Source organism: Stegostoma tigrinum, chromosome 25, assembly GCF_030684315.1.
Source record: "Stegostoma tigrinum isolate sSteTig4 chromosome 25, sSteTig4.hap1, whole genome shotgun sequence".
NCBI lineage: Eukaryota > Metazoa > Chordata > Chondrichthyes > Orectolobiformes > Stegostomatidae > Stegostoma > Stegostoma tigrinum.
Genome location: NC_081378.1, coordinates 48660874 through 48683030, shown reverse-complemented (window position 1 = coordinate 48683030; position 22157 = coordinate 48660874). Strand labels below are relative to the sequence as shown.

The 22157-nt window shown below is 45.4% G+C and overlaps 1 protein-coding gene across 3 annotated transcripts in view; it reads right to left on the bottom strand.

Moving 5' to 3' along the window:
* The window catches only part of rassf8b (Ras association domain family member 8b), a 99198-nt gene that overhangs the window by 53086 nt on the left and 23955 nt on the right, over positions 1 to 22157 (bottom strand). The window contains exon 1 of one of the 3 annotated variants that reach the window (XM_048554615.2): positions 11264 to 11344. The exons of the other annotated variants lie outside the window; for them this stretch is intronic. The gene's annotated coding sequence lies outside the window, so the exon portion shown is untranslated. Of the gene's footprint in view, positions 1 to 11263; positions 11345 to 22157 lie in introns of those variants that run through there. 3 annotated transcript variants of the gene reach the window in all.

Here is a 22157-nt window from a genome sequence, read left to right as displayed (position 1 = left end):
GAGATAAAGGTAATTGAGAATCATTTTTCAATCATCTGTAGGATATGATGATGTTGGAGGAGATGGTGTGGAAGAAGGATGGGAAGCAAAATTGCGGACAGATATTTTCTACCATGTTCTATCATTGAGCTGAAACGAATGGTTTTGTTTCACTCTGGAATCTTTCAGCTCCTGAGTCAGATCTGGAATTCAGTTGTGGGAACACAGCATAGCATTGGTTATAAACAAGGATAAAGGGGTCTACAATAGAAAAGTAAAATCTATCCAAGAGGTCTGATTTTCAGCACTTTTCTTCCGACCAACACGTCTCTATTAACGTGGCCTACTTATTTGCAAAATAAAATTGCCTATTTATAAAACAGTCTGGAGGAGATACTTGTAAGAGTGGGTCTAAATGAGGAAATAGCTCAAAAACACAAGGGCTACCACTCAATTTTGGCACTCTCCAATCTGCCATCACCAGAATACTCAGCAAATAGATTTCGGATTTATGGCATTGTCATTAATACTGGTTAATGATTAAACATTAATGTCACATTAAAGCTACCATTGTAGAATATGAATAGTGACAGCCAAATCACAGCAACAGAATAATGCAAATTGCATCTGTATTTATCTCCACTTCGAATGCAGAGTATCAAATAACAAAGACCCCAGATGAGCTGTCAGCATGATGATACCACGTTTACAACAAGAGTCAGATCTGGTCAGAAATTTCAAACAATCGCCTGTTCTTTAGAGGAAGCTCTGAGACTGGCACAGACCTGGCTGAACTCTGTAACTGTTCATACTCCTGGGCACACAAATCCACACAGGCCGAAACAAGGAGACGCTATGCTTGCGTCACTTGGTACCTTTCCTCTCACGGACATCAGTCGCTCCTTTAAGAGTGAAGCTCTTTGCAGTGTCCATCGCAAACACTGACTTTCGTCTCTGCCTCGTTTCCAAGTTGGGCCACAGTTTGGTTCAGGCTTATGGGCTAAGTGCAGCTGTAGTTTGCTGTTGCTGTCTGTAGGATGGCTGACCAGGAGGCTCTCTGACACCCTTCACTTACCATCAGGCTGAACAGAAGAACTTAAAGACCAGTAAGTCACCCGTTTGACCATGTTATGAATGGACCTTCCATGGCCAACAGGTCCTGGTGAGGGACTCAACCTAGAGCCTCTTGATCAGAGGTTCACACACTCCCACTGCTCCTACAGAACCCCCTGAACATTGAAGAACCTCAGTGTTTTCTGCTGCTAGTGCTAACCTAGCCTGTAACTCTCCTGTCTATTGAAGTCACTGCATTATGATACACAAGGTATCTATTCAGTCCACTGTGTCTGCACTAGTTCTCTAAATAAGCATTATGACCTACTGTCACTCTCCCACCCTTTCTCTGCCCAATAGTCCATGCAAATAACCATCCAATGATCTCCTGAATATCTCAGTTGAACCAGTCTCCAGCCTCCAGCACATTACCAGGTGGTGCATTTCAAACCCTGATTATTCACTGAGTGATAAAGATTTTTCCTACATTGCATCTACTTATTTTGGAAAAACTTCAATCCTATGCCATCTCCTTATTGATCACTGAGCAAGTGGGAACAATTTCTATCTGTCTGCAAGGGTTGTAGGGAGAAAGCGGGACAGTATGTTTGAGGAACTTGTCAGCCAGGATTGAGTGGCGGAGCGGACTTGATGGGCCGAATGGTGTAGTTTCTGCTCCTGTGTCTTATGGAATTCTCTTGCCGCCTTTGTCCTGTTCAAATGCATCACGTCACATTTATCTGGATTGAATTGCCACTAATCAGCCTGTCAAAAATAGACTATCTGGCCCCTTTAACCTGCTCTTCCATTCTGTTCATGTTGAATTCTACATTCTCACTTCCTGCAATAACCTTTGTTTGATAATCTTTAACTTCGTTTCTTAAGAGTATTCATTTTCCGCACTTACATCATCTGAGACTGAATTCCAAAATGTGCATGACTTTCTCAGAAAAAAGACCCCCTTTTGCCTTGAAAGAGCAATAATTTTTAAATAGCACTCCCTAGCTCTGGACTGATCCACTGGAGGAATTTCCTTTACAACATCTGGAAGTCAGTGGTGAGTGGGGTTCCACAGGGCTCTGTCCTTGGGCCTCTACTGTTTGTAATTTTTATTAATGACTTGGACGAGGGAATTGAAGGATGGGTCAGCAAGTTTGCAGACGACACAAAGGTCGGAGGTGTCGTTGACAGTGTAGAGGGCTGTTGTAGGCTGCAGCGGGACATTGACAGGATGCAGAGATGGGCTGAGAGGTGGCAGATGGAGTTCAACCTGGATAAATGCGAGGTGATGCATTTTGGAAGGTCGAATTTGAAAGCTGAGTACAGGATTAAGGATAGGATTCTTGGCAGCGTGGAGTAACAGAGGGATCTTGGTGTGCAGATACATAGATCCCTTAAAATGGCCACCCAAGTGGACAGGGTTGTTAAGAAAGCATATGGTGTTTTGGCTTTCATTAACAGGGGGATTGAGTTTAAGAGTCGTGAGATCTTGTTGCAGCTCTATAAAACTTTGGTTAGACCGCACTTGGAATACTGCGTCCAGTTCTGGGCGCCCTATTATAGGAAAGATGTGGATGCTTTGGAGAGGGTTCAGAGGAGGTTTACCAGGATGCTGCCTGGACTGGAGGGCTTATCTTATGAAGAGAGGTTGACTGAGCTCGGTCTCTTTTCATTGGAGAAAAGGAGGAGGAGAGGTGACCTAATTGAGGTATACAAGATAATGAGAGGCATGGATAGAGTTGATAGCCAGAGACTATTTCCCAGGGCAGAAATGGCTAGCACGAGGGGTCATAGTTTTAAGCTGATTGGTGGAAAGTATAGAGGGGATGTCAGAGGCAGGTTCTTTACGCAGAGAGTTGTGAGAGCATGGAATGCGTTGCCAGCAGCAGTTGTGGAAGCAAGGTCATTGGGGTCATTTAAGAGACTGCTGGACATGCATATGGTCACAGAAATTTGAGGGTGCATACATGAGGATCAATGGTCGGCACAACATTGTGGGCTGAAGGGCCTGTTCTGTGCTGTACTGTTCTATGTTCTATGTTCTATGCTCTGTCTGTGCGCACAAGATTTTGAAAACTTGAATCAAATCTTCCCTCAGCCTTCTCCTCTCCATGGAAAACAGTCCCAAATTCTCTGATCTATCCTTGTCATTTACGTGTTTCATCCCTGGAACCATTTTTGTAAACATCTTCTGCATTGTCTCCAATGAACTCACACCCTTCAGTAATGTAGCACCCAGGGCTTGTATGCACTACTCTACTTGTGGTTAAACAAGTATCTTATTCAAGTTCAGCATCACCTCTCTGGTCTTGTACTCCATACCCCTATTAATAAAGCCTAGGATACTCTATACTTTGTTAGAGGTTTTGTGGGAAATGGGCCAAAGGCAGGCAATGGGACTATTTTAGTTTGGAAAATGTGGTTGGTATGGATACGTTGGACCAAAGGGTCAGTTTCCGTGCTCTATGACCTGTCCTGCCAAATTTAATAATCTGACACCCCACCCCACCACACACCCGGATGTTTCTGCTCCTTTAAGGTTGTGCCCTTAACTTCATACTCTACCTCCATATTCTGTGTGTCAAAATCTATCATCTCACACTTCTCTGCATTGACCTTCATCTGCCACCTATTCGCCTGCTCCACCTGGTTCACTATGTCCTTTAAAAGGTTTACATTGTCCTCACAGTTTATAGTGCTCACAAGTTTTGTATTGTCCGCAAGCTTTGAAATTGTACCTTGCACAACAAGGTCTGTGACATTAATAAAGGCCTGCTCAGAATCTACTGAGAGCGTGCTCACTCTCATGCATCGGTCAATTACTTTTCACGTTTGCTTTTTAATTAGCTCTTTTGCATTTTTGTTACTCTGACAATTCTTCACAAAATGTGTCTCCTAAAGGAAAGCATAACACCAAAAACAATTTCTCCCAAAGATTTGATAACAGAGTAGGGATCACTGCTACCTATTATCAGCCAATCGGAGTGGGACAATTAAACCAGTGTTGTCCAATTGCGTTTCACTGTTGGCAGTGATAAGGTCACTATACTCACCATGTGATATAAAACCTTTACCAGTGTTGTGGTGAACTTTGCAATGGAATTGAGGAACAGCACTGAATGAGACCACTGCTCTGTGACAGCAGATCTATCAAACAATCATGTTGTAACGGTAGCTCACTACTTCACAGCATCAAGCTTTCGTGTTGCAATTTAAATGTTTCAAACAGCTTCAACGTCCTTCAAAGAGATAGTAAGAACTGCCGAGGCTGGAGTCAGAGATAACACAGTGTGGAGCTGGAGAACACAGGAGGTCAGGCAGCATCAGAGGAGCAGGAAAGCTGATGTTTCGGGTTGGGACCATTCTTAAGAAGGGTCTGAAAATTTTCTGAAGAAGGGTCCCGGCTTCCTTCAATCCTCTTCACCACTAACCTTGACAGATCTGGGCTGTAGGTTGTTTTAGAGACAGTGTTGTAGAGACAGTCACACTGAGTCAGCACCTCACCATGCAGGGCAGCACGGTCATTCAAAGGTTGGCACTGCTACCTCACAGCGCCAGGGACCCGGGTTTAGATCCAGCCTCAGGTGACCATCTGTGTGGAGTTTGCACATTCTCCCCCTGTCTGCTTGGGTTTCATCTGGGGGCTCTGGTTTCCTCCCACAGTCCTAAGGTGTGCAGGATGGATTGGCCATACGAAATTGCCCATAGTATCCGGGGATATGCAAGTAAGGTGGATGAGCCATGGGAAAATGCAGGCTTGTAGAAGTGTGGGTGGGATGCTATTTGGAGGGGCAGTGTGGACTCAATGGGCTGAATGGCCTGTTTTCACACTGTAGGGATTCTATGTAGCAGGTTTGCTGCCATCATCCTCTCTGTGTAAGGAGTTACAGGGCCTGCCTGTTTAGTGTGGCAGAGGTAAACTATATACTAGAGAAACAAATGAGGGTTTCGTATTGAACAACAAGTAGATTACTGCTGTTGGTGACTCATTGTGGGTTACATTGATATTACACGACACTACTGCACAGACTGTGTAGATGATCCAGATGTTAGGTCACACTCATTCGAGATCTAAAACTTACTCTGCCCACAAATCCAGAAACATCATCACTGTGGGTGGTGCGTTAGGCACTCCTCAGTATTAACCCTTTCAAATCCTTACAACTTTTCTACAACTTCCGGAACCAAGAGGTTATGGTGAAGCTGTACAAAACTCTGGTGCGGCTGCACTTGGAGTATTGTGTACAGTTCTGGTCACCGCATTATAAGAAGGATGTGGAAGCTTTGGAAAGGGTGCAGAGGAGATTTACTAGGATGTTGCCTGGTATGGAGGGAAGGTCTTACAAGGAAAGGCTGAGGGACTTGAGGCTGTTTTCATTAGTGAGAAGAAGGTTGAGAGGTGACTTAATTGAAAGATATTAAATAATCAGAGGGTTAGATAGGGTGGATAGGGAGAGCCTTTTTCCTAGGATGGTGACGGCGAGCACGAGGGGGCATAGCTTTCAATTGAGGGGTGAAAGATATAGGACAGATGTCAGAGGTAGTTTCTTTACTCAGAGATTAGTAAGGGAATGGAACGCTTTGCCTGCAACGGTAGTAGATTCGCCAACTTTAGGTACATTTAAGTCGTCATTGGACAGGCATATGGACGTACATGGAATAGTGTAGGTTAGATGGGCTTGAGATCGGTATGACAGGTCGGCACAACATCGAGGGCCGAAGGGCCTGTACTGTGCTGTAATGTTCTATGTGCTATGTCCTAACTTTAACGGCTGTTTTCACTGTAGAATTTACTTCTTGCTTTTGATGGGTAATTGTGCAATACAGTCTGGGGAACTGCGTCCTCAGTTAGACAGGCTGCCACAGGGTCCTAATGTCCATCTGTTTAAAATCTCACCTAATAAAGAAAAATTCATTGTGTGTCTGTGGTGAACGGCAAACATATTGGACAACATTGACCTGGACAGTGCAGGGTGTGTAATACATCTTATCAGCTGAGCTCAGTTAATATACCTGGCACATAGGAAAATGGCTGTGGTTGTTGGAGGTCACTGGTCTCAGCTTCAAAACATCTCTGCAGGAGCTCATGAGAGTAGTGTCCTCGGCCCAACCATCAACAACCCCTTCAATGACCTTCCCTCCATCATTAAGGTCAGACGTGAGGATGCTCATCAACATTTGCACAATACTCCGCACCATTCAGGACTCCTCACGCACTGAAGCAGTCCGTGTTCAAATGCAACGAGATCTAGATAATATCCAGGCTTGAACCCGGGTCTGAGGAAGGGTCACCGGACCCAAAACGTTAACTCTGTTTTCTCCTCCACAGATGCTGCCAGGACTGCTGAGCTTTTCCAGCAACTTTGTTTTTGTTCCTGATTTACAGCATCCGCAGTTGTTTTGGTTTTAATATCCAGGCTTGGGGCTGACAACCGGCAAGTGAAATTTGCACCATACAAAAGTCAGTCAATGACCATCTCCAGCAAACGAGAATTTAACCACTGTTTAACTAGATGATTTCAAAGGTACCGGCATTGCTGAATCCCCGATTATCAACCTCCTGGGGTAACCATTAACCAGAAGCTGAATTAGATGCATCATATAAATACAGTGTCTGCAGGAATAAGTCATCAATAAAGAATCCTGCAGTAATTAACTCGTCTCCTGACTCCCCAAAGCCTGTTCACCATCTCCAAGAACAAGTCAAGAGTGTGATGGAATACTCCCCACTTGTGTGAATGAGTGCAGTTCCAACAACACTCACAAAGCTTGACACCATCCAGGACAAAGCAGCCTGTTTGACTGGCCCCACATCCACAAGGACCCACTTCCTCTACGATCGATGCTCTATAGCAAACATGTGTACCATTGATAAGATGACTGCAGAAATTTATCAAGGCTCCTTAAACAACGCAACCACTACTTTCGAGAAGGACAAAGGCAGCAGATACATGGGAACGCCATTCCCTGAAAGTTCCCCACCAAGCCACTCGCCATCCTGACTTGGAAATATATTGCCGTTCCTTCAGTGTCACTGGGTTAAAATCCTCCCTAGCGGCATTGCAGGGGCCTTTAATCAGCTCTGCAGCAGGTCAAGAAGTGAGAACAACATCACCTTCTCTGGGACACTTAGCAATATGCAATAAATGCCGGTTCAGCTCGTGATGCTCAGATCCCACGAGTGCGTAGAAAAAACAAGTCTCATCCGAATCGCACAGTTTTAAGTTCTACTCGAGGATATTGGAGCTTGGTTCACACTCCAGAGCAGTACTGAGAGATGTAACTGACCCCTAGGAGACTCCCACTTAAAACATGCACCCTGACAAGTTCCACCTTAAAATAACTTGTTGCTTGCTACCTTTCAGGCAATCCCAAATCCAATTTCAACAAGAAAACTCACTTAATCTCTATCAACTTTGAAATGGAGTAAACTAGAGGGAAGAGTTCTTCCCAGTGTTCTGACCAATGTTTCTCCCTCAATGAACATTATCTGGTCTTGGCTACTGATGGGACATTGTTTTAATTGTTTTCTGATGCACATTATGTTACAATTTCAATTGTACTCCACAAAGTAAGCTTTAGAAATCCATTACAGCACAAGACATAGGATCAAAAGTAGGCCATTAAGCCCACTGAGTCTGCCCTGCCATTCAATGAGACCATGGCTGAACTCCACTTTCCTGCCTTTTCCCCATAACGTTGATTCCTTTATTGTTTGAAAATCTGCCTAGCTTACAGACTTAATGAACTAGCCTCAACAGATGTAAAGAATTCCACAGATTCAACTCCACCCCACCCCCCCACCCCAGAGAAAGAAATTCCTCCTCATCTCTGTCTTAAATGTATGACCCTCTGGTCCTAGTCTGTCCCTCAAGGAAGACAACCTTTCCACATCAACCCTGCCAAGGCCTCTAAGAATCTCGCATGTTTCAATACTCTCATTCTTCTAAATTCCAATGAGTGCAGGCCCAATCCATTCAACCTCTCCTCATGAGACAGTCCCTCCATACTGAAGATCAGTCTGGTGGTATATGCTTCCTTAGATACAGGACACAACACTGTACTCACGGTCCTGAGATAGTGAAATGAGTTCTGCGAATGAAAGTTCTTTTTCTTAAAATGTGGAATCTTGTTGGCAACTTTGTTGCAAATCTCGTTATGGCATCTCTGATGATCAGGACCCGACGCTCTCACTGCTGTGACCTGTATTCCAGGCTAGGAATGGAAGGGTTAGTTCCTTCTCAGTTATATCACAGTTTGAAGCACTCTTGCCCTCTGAACTGCAAGGTCCTGGGTTCAAGAATCACTTAGGGCTGGAAGCACATCATCAGCCAAGATGAACACTCCAGTGCAGAACTGGGGAACTTCTGGGGGCGCTGTCTTCTGGATGAGATTTTGAAACAAAATCACAAGTTTGAGCTAACATAAGAGATCCCAGGGCAATATCTCAGGCAGAACGTGTGTGCTGTCTCCAGTCCTGGTCAATATTTATGCCTCATTCAAAATCACATAAAACAGGGTTATCATGCCATAACCAGGTTAATATAAAACAAATTCGTGGAATATAGATGTTAGTATATGAAAACACCGTTACTAAAAAAGCAGGAGGCAGAATCCTTTAAGAGACCACTATGTCAGAGCTGTTGAAGAGGTTGTTCAAACAGTGCCTACCCATACCTGAATTTATGATACATTGTGGTTAGCTATCGATAAGCCTTTGAAAAGCAGATCAAGGCTCTCCCAGCGACCTGGCCAACAAAGTTTGGTGTGCTTTTGGATTTCTGCATTTGCTACACAGGAATTCTGCTCCCGAGTTTTGCATTTGTATTTCCAACTGCAAACTGCTTCTCTGAGTTGTCCCAGGACTTAATCCTTGGAGGAACACATTTTCCAGCCTCAGAACCAGAAATAAGCATGGTTGCAAACAATTTCATCCAAAGCGAATTAACTGGTCACCCTTTTAAGTTGCTGTTTACAGGTACTTGCTGCCTGCTGAATCCTTTGCCCCTGTGACAGTGCAGAAGTAAGTCCGTGGATGCAAAGTTTTGCCTGAGATGTGATCAGTCCCCTTATTAAAGGCAAGCTGCTTCTTTCTCTCCAGTGGCACGGGAGATAGTTGAGTTAGTGAGAGGAGAATGGCAGACGTTTTGTCCAGAAATGGGACAGACAACAGTGTGCATTTACACAGCGTCTTTTATTTAGTGAAAATGTCCCAAAATGACTCAGAAGATCATCAACCACCACGAGCAGAGATGTTACAAGTGATGACTGAATGCTTAGTCAAAAATCAAGGTTTTGAGGAGTAACGTAAAAAGAGGAGCAAGCGAGGGGGTGGAATGAAACAAAATATTGTGCGAAACAAAACAGAAGGGGTGGCACGGTGGCTCATTGGTTAGCACTGCAGCCTCACAGTGCCAGGAACCTGGGTTCAATTCCTCCCTCAGGCAACTGTCTGTGTGGAGTTTGCACATTCTCCCAGTGTCTGCATGGGTTTCCTCCAGTTTCCTCCCACATTCTGAAGATGTTCAGGCCAGGTGGATTGGCCATGCTAAATTGCCTGTAGTGTTCAGGGATACGTAGTTTAGGTGGGTAAGAGTGGGATGCTCGAAGGCTTGGTGAGGACTTGTTGGGCCAAAGGGCGTGTTTCCACACCGTAGGGATTCTATGATCAGTTACCCATACCCAGATTGGCATCAAGCCTTGCTGTCACTTTACCTCCATGCTCACTGATCTATATTTGCTATTTGTCACTTTTAAACATGTAATTTCTTATGTTTAAATCCCTGCATGGCCTCACCTGTCCACACATTGTTAATGTGCTCCAGACTGACCATCCACAGACATCTCTGCGATCCCCCAGTTCTGGCCTCTTGCACTATCCCAGTTTTCTTCTTCCACCACACATCCCAGCCCTAACCCTACACCGCAGTCAGCTACCCCCCCTGTCCCATTCCCCCCCATGCCCCCACTCCCGACGACACTCTGCTATTGTTGGGCATACCCTCAGTTGTTTCAACATTAAATGCTGTAATTCCCTCCCTAATTTTAAGGTGATTGGAGGAAGGCATAGGGGAGATGTCAGAGGCAGGCTCATCACACCGAGAGTGATGGGTGTATGGAATGCGCTGCCGGCAGTGGTAGCGGAGTCAGACACTTTAGAGACTTTTAAGCGACTCTTAGATAGGTACATGGAGGATAGTAAAATGTAGGGTATGAAGGGTAGATTGATCTTAGTAGGATAATAGTTTGGCTCAACCATTGTGGGCTGAAGGGCCTGTACTGTTCCATTTTCCAATCAACTCCATATACCCCTCTGACACAAGAACAGAAAGTGCAGGAGGAACTCAGCAGGTCTAGCAGTCTCTTTAGAGGGAGGAACAAAGTTAATGTATCAAGTCTGGTGTGACTTGTTCTTTGGAACTTGCGCAGCACTTTCACAGAATCATAGAATGCCTACCGTTTAGGAGCAGGCCATTCGGCCCATTTAGTCCACACCAACCCTGTGAAGAGCATCCCACCCAGACCCAACCCCCTACCCTATCCCTGCATTTCATCAGAGTAACGTGAAAGGTCTGAGATAATTAGCAGGAGTTCCAAGTCGAGAATAGTTAACAATTACAGATTAACCTTGCGAATGCACTTAACTACAAACACATTATTTGTTCACAAAAAGCTGTGAGGAATAGTAAAGAGAGATAGTGCTGATGAAACTCCTCACAGGTCAAATACTCAGACTAGAACATAATGCTGCACTCATTGCACTTTTCAGCAAACCTGCCAGACTTTTTCTTTTAAAAAGCAGCAAATGGTTCGATGCAATTTTCAAAAGCTGTACACAAGAGTTTTACAAGAGGAATTGCAAACCAGACTGTAACAGTGGTTATGTGAAGGAGAAAATCTAAAAAATGACCCTAGAATGCAACAACAGTCTGCTCCAAGGTGCTACCTACCAAAAAAGGAACAATTTATGACAAATCTTCAGAAAGGAAACCAAAGCAGGATACAGGAAGGTCACTTCTAACATCTGGCAACGTTGAAAAATATTTTCAAATGAGGTAATTACAGACAGACACAGCGGGCTACTGGGAGTTACAAATGGTTGCTCGAGTTTTTCGAAAAAGAAATATTGTTTGTTTGCGGGCTGTCACAATTGAATGGATGGGATTATAAATTAAAGAAGGCAGATGCAGAGTAGGCCAGCAACATATGATGACATTTTCTGTCCACTCACCTTCAAATAAATGTCTAGTTCAGATGATCAGGAACATTCTGTACAGTGTTGAATTGCAGTAAGAACTCAGTTCCTACCCTCTGCTGAAGTACAGAGTGAACCTTGCTGAAAATGTTAAATCAGAACCTCCTTGATTCGCCTTGGTTTGTTCTGGTGAGGATTTGAGGGTGGGGCCCAAATGCTCCAGATGTCTCACTAGACATTTCCCTCCTCGTATTTCTCCTGACATGTGCATCGTTGCAGATGCCTCTGCCAGAACGACTTGCTTGCTAAACCTTACACTTATTTCGGCTGCTCAGACTCTGCTGACATCTGGGCGTATGGATGGGTGGTCAGTGGTGGGTGGGTATGGGGGGCGTAATGCTGGGAAGAATGACCAGGCGACAAACAGGGAAGAAAAGTCCAGATGTTTCAACTGTTTGGAACACGCATTCTTTAAACCTCACCACATTTAAATCTAACTAAGGCTGCGCCCAAGTCAAGGTTTAGAACTAAGCCCATCTTTTTGCCCTCTTGTGTGATTGACCTGGGGATTGCAGTTCGCTCTGGAGGCCATTTAAACTGAGTACATCTCGAGTGGAAACACACTGAAAAATCGCTTTTAATGAGCGAATCCAAAGCTCATTAGTTCCAGACATGAAAGGGTGGTGGTGGGGGGAGGGGTGCGGTGGATGAGTGGAAGGGAAGAAATAAAATCACAAGGCAGATGTTTAAATGCCCTGAATCAAACAGTCGAGCAGTTTGCATGACCAGTTCTGCAGATTCATGAACAAGGAGGATAAACAGAAAGTGCAAACCCACTGTTCCTTAGGGTGAATGGTCAGGCCACATGTGGAATTATGGTGGTTGGGAGTAATCCAGAGGCCATGGGCAGATCTTGTAACCTGGGGTCAGAAATTCAATGGTGGCATTTGAGCTCACATTGGTTGATGTCAGATACCTGAAATGGTGGTCTGTCCATTGCCAGAGAGCTTCCTTACCACCTGTTATGGACTAGGTCAAACTCCCTCAAAATATATTTTGAAAAGTCCAGATGTTTCAACTGTTTGGAACACGCAGAACACCTAGATCCTAATTTTTTTTTATTTTAAAGGTAGGTGTGAAGCAAGTGCAATGCAACTGGTCAAACAACTTGGCTTTCAGCAAAATGCAATTTATTTAAACTCTACAGTTAAAACATGAACTAAAAAATGGGAAATTTAGACTAGCTTAACTATTGGAAAACTTAACCAAATACTCAACAGTGACTTAACTAATTAACTGTTCCAATATAGTAACATCCCATAAACACACGTCTTGGCAAAAGGGTAAATTCAAACACAGATTTTTACAGGCAGGAGGGAATAACATCCAGAGAGATTTCAGAGAAAGCCAGGTGGGAATTCTTTACTGAGTGTTGTAACCTCCTTCAGGGTCTAAGCCCGAAACGTCAGCCATCCTGCTCCTAAGATGCTGCTCGGCCTGCTGTGTTCATCCAGCTCCACACCTTGTTATCTCGGATTCTTCAGCATCTGCAGTTCCACCTATCTCTAGACAAAAACGTGAACTGGGAGAACTGGGCACTCCTTTTCCAATGTTAAACTGTTACTCCCTAGACTCTTCGGCACTGCTGTCTCTAAACCCTCTCCTCCAAAAAACCAAGGACAACTTAACCTTTTAAAGTGGCAGCATCATCAGAAACCCAACTGATGGATAGGATGGCAGTGAGAGGCAGTAAAACTGAAAACAAATCCTTTTCAATTTGCCACCTCAACATCAGCAACAGACCCCTCTCCAATTCAAGCACAGAACATACAAAAACATAAACAATATGCAGCAGTAGACCATTCAGCCCATTGAGCTACTACCCCATTGAATAAGATCGTGGCTGATCTGATTGGAGCTTCAAATCTGCATCCCCATCAACTCCTGATAAACTAAACCCTTGCTTAACAAGAATTCCTCTACTTCTGCCTTAGAAATATTGAAGGTTTTGGTTTGCATCAGCTTTTCAGGAAGACAGTTCCAAAGACTCTCTAAGGAAAACAACTCACCAATTTAAATAGGTGTTACCATATTTTTAAACACAGTGACCCAAAAGAGGAGATATCCTCTCTTCATCTATCCCGTCAAAATCCTTCAGCAGCACGGTGGCTTAGCGGTTAACCCTGCTGCCTCAGAGCGTCAGGGACCTGGGTTCAGTTCCAGCCTTAGGTGACTGATTTTTGCACAATCGACACATTCTCCAAATGTCTGTGTGGGTTTCCTCCGGGTGCTGCAGTTTCCTCCCACAGTCCAAAGTTGTGTGGGTTGGGATTAACCATGCAGTAGTGTCCAGAGATCTGTGGTGTCCAGGTGGGTTAGCCACAGGAGGGGTAGAAGGATGAATCTGAGTGGGATACTCTTCAGATCATTGGTGTGGACCTGATGGGCTGAATGGCCTGCTTCCACACTGTAGGGATTCTATCTTATAAGTTTCAATCAAGTCACCTCTAACTCTCCTAAACTCCAGCAGACACAGGCCTAGCCTGTTCAAGCTTTCCTCATAAAACAGCCTGCCTATTCAGGTACTGATCTAGTAAACATTCTCTGAACTGACCTCCAACACAGAGAAAATGTGAACACAGACTCAAACCTCTCCCATGTTTCTCTACACCAGTCCAATTGTCTCTCCTGAACTTTGGCTCCAAGTCTATGAATTTACTTAATTTTAAACCTGTAAGGATCAGAAAGAACAAAAATAACCCACAGGGTTGGCATTTCTGGGAATTGAACAAATGAGGGGCCGAGCTCCTAGGTATTTAGTAAACGAAACAATTACTCACAAAAGTAGGTCACCACTAATTTGCATTCGCCGTATGGAATTAAGTCACTCGAGAGATTTAAGACCACGTAATCCACTTGCTGATTGGTGTCTGGTTTGTTTCGGTAATCTGATTTAACTGAGTAGTGCGGTAATCTCTTCACGAACAGACAAGAAAATACCAGCATCAACAAGTGACCAGGCCATGATCAGAGGCACTGTCTAAAGACACAATGGTTCCCTCTGGTAGGAACTACTGGGGTTCATCCCACGGGGCAGCCATCATTGAATCATTAAACACACATGTCCCACCATTGGTTCTGATACATTACCCAGAGGATTTCACACTGTTGACCAAGTTGTCACTTTATTTCAGTTCCTTGGTTTTTTGTGCAAATTCTATCCACTGCAATAAACCAGAGAGGTGTAGCATTAGCAGCTATTGTGAGAACATTCTGGCTGGAAATGCTCACAGGGGTTTAGCATGCTACAGTATGCCATAAATATAGCAGGCTGATCTAACAGCAAACTAACACTGGCTTTCACTTGTGCATAGTATTTGGAGAAATGTGTTTGTATACTGTACCATGGTGGCTGACCATTACTGGTTGACTTCTGCTGAACCTTGCTTTCACTGGAATGAGGAGCCATTAAAGCATATAACAAAAAAAGCAACATTGAGACAGAACTGGAACTTCTAATCTCAGTGTTTGGCAAAACTGTGAGAGAGCTACTAGTCTTAATAAGAAATCTGAATAAATAAGAACAGCATTTGTGTTACTGGTGCTGGGAAAGAGTGCTCCAAACTCGGTTGCAACTGTGATTGCACAGAAAGGTCACAGTGAAGAAATTTTCAAGTCAGGGAGAGGTCAGGTTGACCCAAATCCACCCTGAAAGACAGACAAAGCAACCTTCGACTGAGGAAGTCCTGAAAAAAAGGAAAGAAGGAGAAGATGGCCAAGAAATTGTTCTTTGAGGAGCTGGGAGTTGATGATAAGCGAGCAAAAGTAAAAACAAAATTTGAGCCCTCGACAAGTATTACTTATGAGCACTGTGTTCAACATCAGAGCTCAGCGGGTGGAGGGGAGAAGAATATTGAACTACATCTGACGATGGTGGTACATTGTGTTAACGCCTGAGAGTTTGGACTACTAAAAAGTGATGTCATTAGAGAGATTGTCTTAATCATAAGAGATCCTGCCATGAGAGCATTTCTGCTGAGAGAGGAGAACAATCCTTTCAAGAATATTATACATATGCGCAAAAGTTGTCAATCATTGGCCAGTGCATTTTAAAGGGAGAACAGATGAAGCTTTGCATTACTCTGAAAGACATTCTGGGCTGAACAAGGCCTAAAAATTAGCAAGAAAAACTGTGACATAAGGGCCAGGGGAAAGATCAAAGGCAGGGGACAGGGTAAACATTACATATGGTAATGCTTGAAAGAAAAGAATTTGTGTCCAGACTGGGGAAATTGTAAGAAGTGGGACCATTGCACACAAGGTTTGAGCTGGAAAGAAGAAAAGTGAGCTTATAAAGATGGCACTGTAATGATGTCAGTCAGTGATTCTAATAAATCACTTCAGGCCTTACTTCGGGCCTAAAGATCAACAGCTTGTGACTATTTGTGTGATAACTGCAGAAAGAGAACATGAAGCGTCAGGCAGGCAGTGGTGATTCATGGAACACCATCAGCTTCACAGGCTCAACTCAAGACAGTGATGCTCATCCCTAAAGGGCAAATGAAGCTGACAACCCTCTGCCACGGGAAGAGCAAAGACCTGGAGTCCCAGATAGAGACGTTAAGCAAAACCCTCTCCCCTGAGCCGAAGCTTGGACTTCCAGGGGCCAGAAGGCAAACTGTAGCATTTCACAGGCCAATGACTGCAGAGTAAATCCGAGAAGATTACAAAGATGTGTTTACAGGTCTCAGACATCTTCCTGGGAATTTAAAATATTTATTTATTTACAGGATTGCTGGTTAGGCCTGCATTTGTTGCTTGCCCCTAACTGCCCTGGAGACATTGATGGTGAGCTGTCTATGTGAGCCCCTGCAGTCTGAGTAATGTGGGTATATTTACCGTGCTGTTTCAGAGACAGCCACAGCGAAGGAATGGTGGTATTGTTCAGTCAGTAAGCTCTGTGCCTTAGAGGGTCTTGCGAGTGGCAGGTTACCCATGTTCCCATTACCCTTGCCCCATAGGCCTGGAATTGGGTGCCAAAGCAGCTTTTGGTCTATGAGTGTTCTGTGGGACACCTCACCCAATTCCAACACACATCGCCAGATGTCAGTGAGGAGGTTCACGGGGAGTTGCTTTGGGCTGGGTACACCTGTGCGACGCCTGATAACTCGACCAATGCCAGGCGGTCCCTCTGGTAGCATTCCAATGGATATTTTGTTATGGGTTGGTGGAGCACAGTGGCTCTGCGGAGCGGACTGGCAGGTTAGGGGACAGCTCACCATTCTCACAGCTACCCAGGTCATGAAGGGTCAAGGACAGTCTTGCTGCATCCCAAGGCTGATTGTGTGCCTACACCATGTGGATTGGCTACCAGGAGAATGGGGTTGGGGGTAACCCCCACATGGGCAACTTATGGCCAACAGCCAGTAGCAAGGGCCATTCCTGTAGGAACGACCAGGCCTTGCCCAGTCCACTGACCTTCCTCCCACTCCTCACTGCCACCAGTCTGACAGACATCCTCCCCCCAACCACACACACACACACACACACACACACACACACACACACGCTCAAATACACACACACACACACACAGACACACACACACACACACAGACACTCTCTCACACACACGCTCAAATACACACACACACAGACAAACACACACATACACACAGACACAGACACTCTCTCTCACACACGCTCAAATACACGCACACACTCTCTCTCACACACGCTCAAATACACACACGCACACACACACACACACACACACACACACACACACACACAGACACTCTCTCACACACACGCTCAAATACACACACAGACAGACACACACACACACACAGACACACACACACACGTTTCTGGGTCTGAGGCTCGGTGGCTGGTCCTCCTCCTGCAGTATTGGCAGTGGGCACCGCTCCTCAGTGGCACGAAACAGCTGACAGCCTCTGAATGGCCAGAGGTGTGGAATTCACCCTGCAGGACCCGAGACCCCTAAGGCTGACCAGGAAAGTGCCTGGTCGGCTTTTAATCTCATCTAGGCACCCAGGGCTGACAGTGGTGGTAAGAAGCTCGTAGTTGATGATAAGCAAGCAAGGGTAAAAAGGCTGTCATTGTTTTCATTCATTCATGGGATGTATGTTGCTGGCTGGGCAGCATTTGTTGCCCATGCCTAATTACCCAGAGGGCAGGTAAAACTCAACCATATTGCTGTGGGCCTCGAGTCACGTGTAGCCCAGGGGAGGTAAGGCTGACAGTTTCCTTCCCTAAAGGACATTAGTGAACCAGACGGGTTTTTACAACAATTGACAATTGCCTATTCTATTTTTAATTCCATATTTCTATTGAATTCAAATTCCACCCTCTGTCGTGGCAGGATTCGAACCCAGAACATGACCTGGGTCTATGGATGAAATCCATGCGCAGAGACTGACAAAAGTGGGAATGACTGCAGTTAGCACAAAGGGCTTAATCTCTCCATCTTCAGTGAAGGGTTTTATTAATTGTGGTCCATGGAACCCAGCCTCTGATGACTCAGGGCTTTATGATACCTTGCCTGGGGAAGTGATTGGCCACGAGGCAGTGAAAGTGTTCAACAAAGTCAGCACCTCTGGGTTTCGTGCCTCTGATGCCATTTTTAAATCCCGGCTACTCCCCACTTCAGTCGCTGTCAACCAGAAACTGCTCCTCCATACTGTGCTTCTCAGCCGTGATTACCGAAATACAGCCCTGAGGAAAGGAAAGCTGTTTCCCTGCTTCTTATCCAGGACCTTAGAGGTCTCGATCCGTAGAATAGAACAGAATAGAATATCCTTTATTGTCACTTCTACTCCAGTACAGGAGTACGGTGAAAAGGTTTTACAATGGCTGCCTTTTAATAGTGCCATCTTAGATACAGGTACCTAGGCACAAATCTTAGAGTAAAAAAAAATGTTGTTGTACAAAACAGGATTAAAAGGTAAGGATTTACATTACAGCTCAGGAAGAGTACCAAACAGCAGCAGCTCAGCACGTGGTGCCAGGCCCAAATCTAACAACTATCCTGCATCACACCAGTCTGCTCCTCACCAGCACTCTGCACCAACAACATAAGCTACACTTTACCGGGATTCATCTCTCTTGCGCTGCTCCAGGGCTTGGATTCCCCATGCGCTGTTCCGGGACTCACAGCTCCCCACCCCGTGCGCTGTTCCAGGACTCACAGCCCCCATGTAGATTTCCAGGGCTCACAGCCCCCATGAGTGGATCTGGGACTCTCAGCACCCCCCATGTGGATTTCCAGGACTTACAGCCCCCCATACACTGTTCCGGGACTCACAGCCCCCCATACGGTGTTCTGGGACTCAAAGCCCCCCATACGGTGTTCTGGGACTCACACCCGCCCATACGGTGTTCTGGGACTCACAGCCCCCCATACGGTGTTCTGGGACTCACAGCCCCCCATACGGTGTTCTGGGACTCACAGCCCCCCATACGGTGTTCTGGGACTCACAGCCCCCCATACGGTGTTCTGGGACTCACAGCCCCCCATACGGTGTTCTGGGACTCACACCCCCCCATACGGTGTTCTGGGACTCACAGCCCCCGTACGGTGTTCTGGGACTCACACCCCCCCGTACGGTGTTCTGGGACTCACAGCCCCCCATACGGTGTTCTGGGACTCACAGCCCCCCATACGGTGTTCTGGGGCTCATACCACACGCTCCTCCAGGACACGCAGCATCACGTGGCGTTCCAGCTTGGTCCCCAGGCCCACACTCCAGGACTCACTGCTCCGGGCACTTGCTGCTGGTGGGTAGAGAGGAAGGCAGATCCCCTTCCAGCTCACTGTCACAGGAGGCCACGGCGACAGAGCAACTCCTGTGGGACATGGATTGCAGCTCAGGCCAGTGCTTTGTCCTGAGTGAACTGTGCCACCCTGCAGTGTGGGAAACAACTCGATAAACTTCTGTGCTCCATAAAGATATGATCCACCATCTTCTGTCTGCTACCTCACACACACAGGGCCAATATTGTCTCTAACACAACCATGTATCTGACCAAGATGGACATCACATCTCATGACAGCGTATATCAAGTTCCCCTTAAACAGCCCTCACTCATGTTATCATCACAGCCTTTCCTGCCTTCTGTGTTTCCCACTCAGAGTCATACAGCACAGTGATAGACCCCTCGTCCAACCAGTCCATGCTGACCATAATCTCACCTACCTGCGCTTGGCCCATATCCCTCTAAATCTTTCTTACTTATGTACTTATCCAAATATCTTTTAAACATTGTGACTGTACCCCAATCCGACACTTCCTCTGGAAGCTCCTTCCGTACATGAACTACTCTCTGTGTAAAAAATTGTCCCCATGTCTTTCCTAAACCTCTCTCCTCTCACCTTAAAAACATGCGCCCTAATCTTGAAATCCCCCATGCTACAGAAAAGATACTTGCCACTCACCTTGTTCTGTTCTGGGAAGGGTCACCGGACCTGAAACATTAACTCTGTTGTTTCCTTCACAGGTGCTGCCAGACTAGCTGGGCTTTTCCTGCAACTTTGTTTTTGTTCAACATTTCTAATGACCCTTTTCCAGAACTTTGCATTTTTACAATGTGTGTTCAGGATTTCGGAACACTCCAAGTTGTTTTCTCAGTTTATGCGTTCTTCATAAACATTCGACAAGTTTATAGAGCCACAGTATCACCATAATAATGGAGCAGGCCATTCAGCCCATCATATACACACTAGATCGCTGTAGAACATTACTTTCCTCACGATTTCTTCATCTTCAGTTTCACACGTAAGTTACTTAAAATTGAAGTTTGCCACCAGTCTGCCTTGGGCATATATTGGGAATCAATGTCAGTTTTCTTAGTACTATGTGTGACCTGGAAATGATTTTGTGTAACATAAACCTGTAGGGTTTTCATACTTAGATAACAAAGTGTGGAGCTGGATGAACACAGCAGGCCAAGCCGCATCTTGGGAGCACAAAAGCTGGCCTAGACCCTTCATCAGAAAAGGGGGATGGGGAGAGGGTTCTGAGATAAATAGGGAGAGAGGGGGAGGCGGACCGAAGATGGATAGAGAAGATAGGTGGAGAGGAGAGTACAAAAGAGTTGCAGTGGGAGAGAGATCCCCTGAGGTTTTTCCAGAGGGAGGAGGGTAATTTCTTCAGGTTAGGCATCCCTGGAAGAGGCTTTGCAGTGAGGCTAAAATTGTTATCAGAGATAATGGGAACTGCAGATGCTGGAGAATCTGAGATAACAAGGTGTGGAGCTTGATGAACACAGCAGGCCAAGTAGCATCTTAGGAGCACAAAAGCTGATGTCTGGGGCCTAGACCCTTCATCAGAAAAGGGGGATGTTCATACTTAGACTACTTAGGTCAAATTTGAGGTACTGTCCTCCGAATGTAAATGAAACTCGTGTTTAAAAACACTACACTCGTGGCTCCTGCTCGCTCAGAAAAATTGCAAAGAAATTTCTGTCAATGAACAATGACAGTTTGCTCTGGGTGGTCTTGCTATCGCAGCCCACAGCTGTTGATCATTAAATGGAGAAAGATGGAATGACATATAGAGGATTTAGTTCCAAATTATTTGAAGTTCCCAGTTCATCATTACATCAAACGCTCTTGGCTTAAGGTGAATGGAGATCAAATCCTCTCGAGAGATCAAAATGGAGGCCAACTTATCGCCGTCCAGCTCCTCAGGGTCCAAACCCTGCACTGCACAATGGCTCACTCCTTCTTCAACGTCACAGTGAAAGTTGATAATGTGAGCCCTATGATTGTACGCACATTCCTATTTAAGACAATTAGTTGTAGAGGACCGCAATAGGGAGGAATTGTTAGTGACCAAAACCATCTGCACAACTAAATTAGCATCCATCAGAAACACATCCAGTTCAGAGACAGTCTACTGGGGAGAGCTGCAGAAAAGCGCCGAGTACTTGAATCAGCACAAATAGGTCAATTTTTTGGAAAGTTAGAAGCAACTGGGAATACTGTGAGGTCAGAATACTGTCATTGTATACCTGAAATTGGACTTCAATTCCACTTAAGTCCTCAGTTGGTGGCAGACGCCAGCATGATCACTCTGACATTACTAATCCAATTCCCAGCCAACACAATCTTGACCATAATTAAGCAGCAAGTCACAGAGTTATTTAGGATACATTTAGACAAACAATTGTTGAATTGGCCTGGAGAAGTTCTGATTGGCACAAACACTGCCCTGTAGGTAACACAGTGTGAAGCTGGATGAACACAGCAGGCCAAGCAGCATCAGAGGAGCAGGAAAGCTGATGTATCGGGTCAAACATCCTCTGTCCAAGGCCAATCGAGAGCTAATACAAGTGAGTTTAGCCACGTACACAGGTACACACACCACACACACACACACACACACACACACACACACACACACACACACATAGGCACAAACACACTCACTCACACACAGACACAGATACACACACACACACACACACACACTCGGTCACACACACAGACACAGACATACACACACACACTCACACAGACGCACTCACACACACAGACACACACTTCCACACTGTCTCTCCCTCCCACACACACACACACACAGACACACACTCCCACAGTAACTCACACACACACACACACACACATTCATTCACACAGACACATACACAGACATACACATACACACACACACACAGACATACACACAGACTCACACAGACACACACACAGACATACACACACAAACACACACTCACACAGACATACACACACACACACACACACACACACACACACACACACAATTCCAGTTAGTATCCTGCGTGACTTTCTTCACTCATCCCTGATCATCATTCATCCCTGTCCAAACCTAAAGGTCCTGAGGCCAATTACTGTGGTCTCTTCCAATCAGTGCAAACCTGGCTT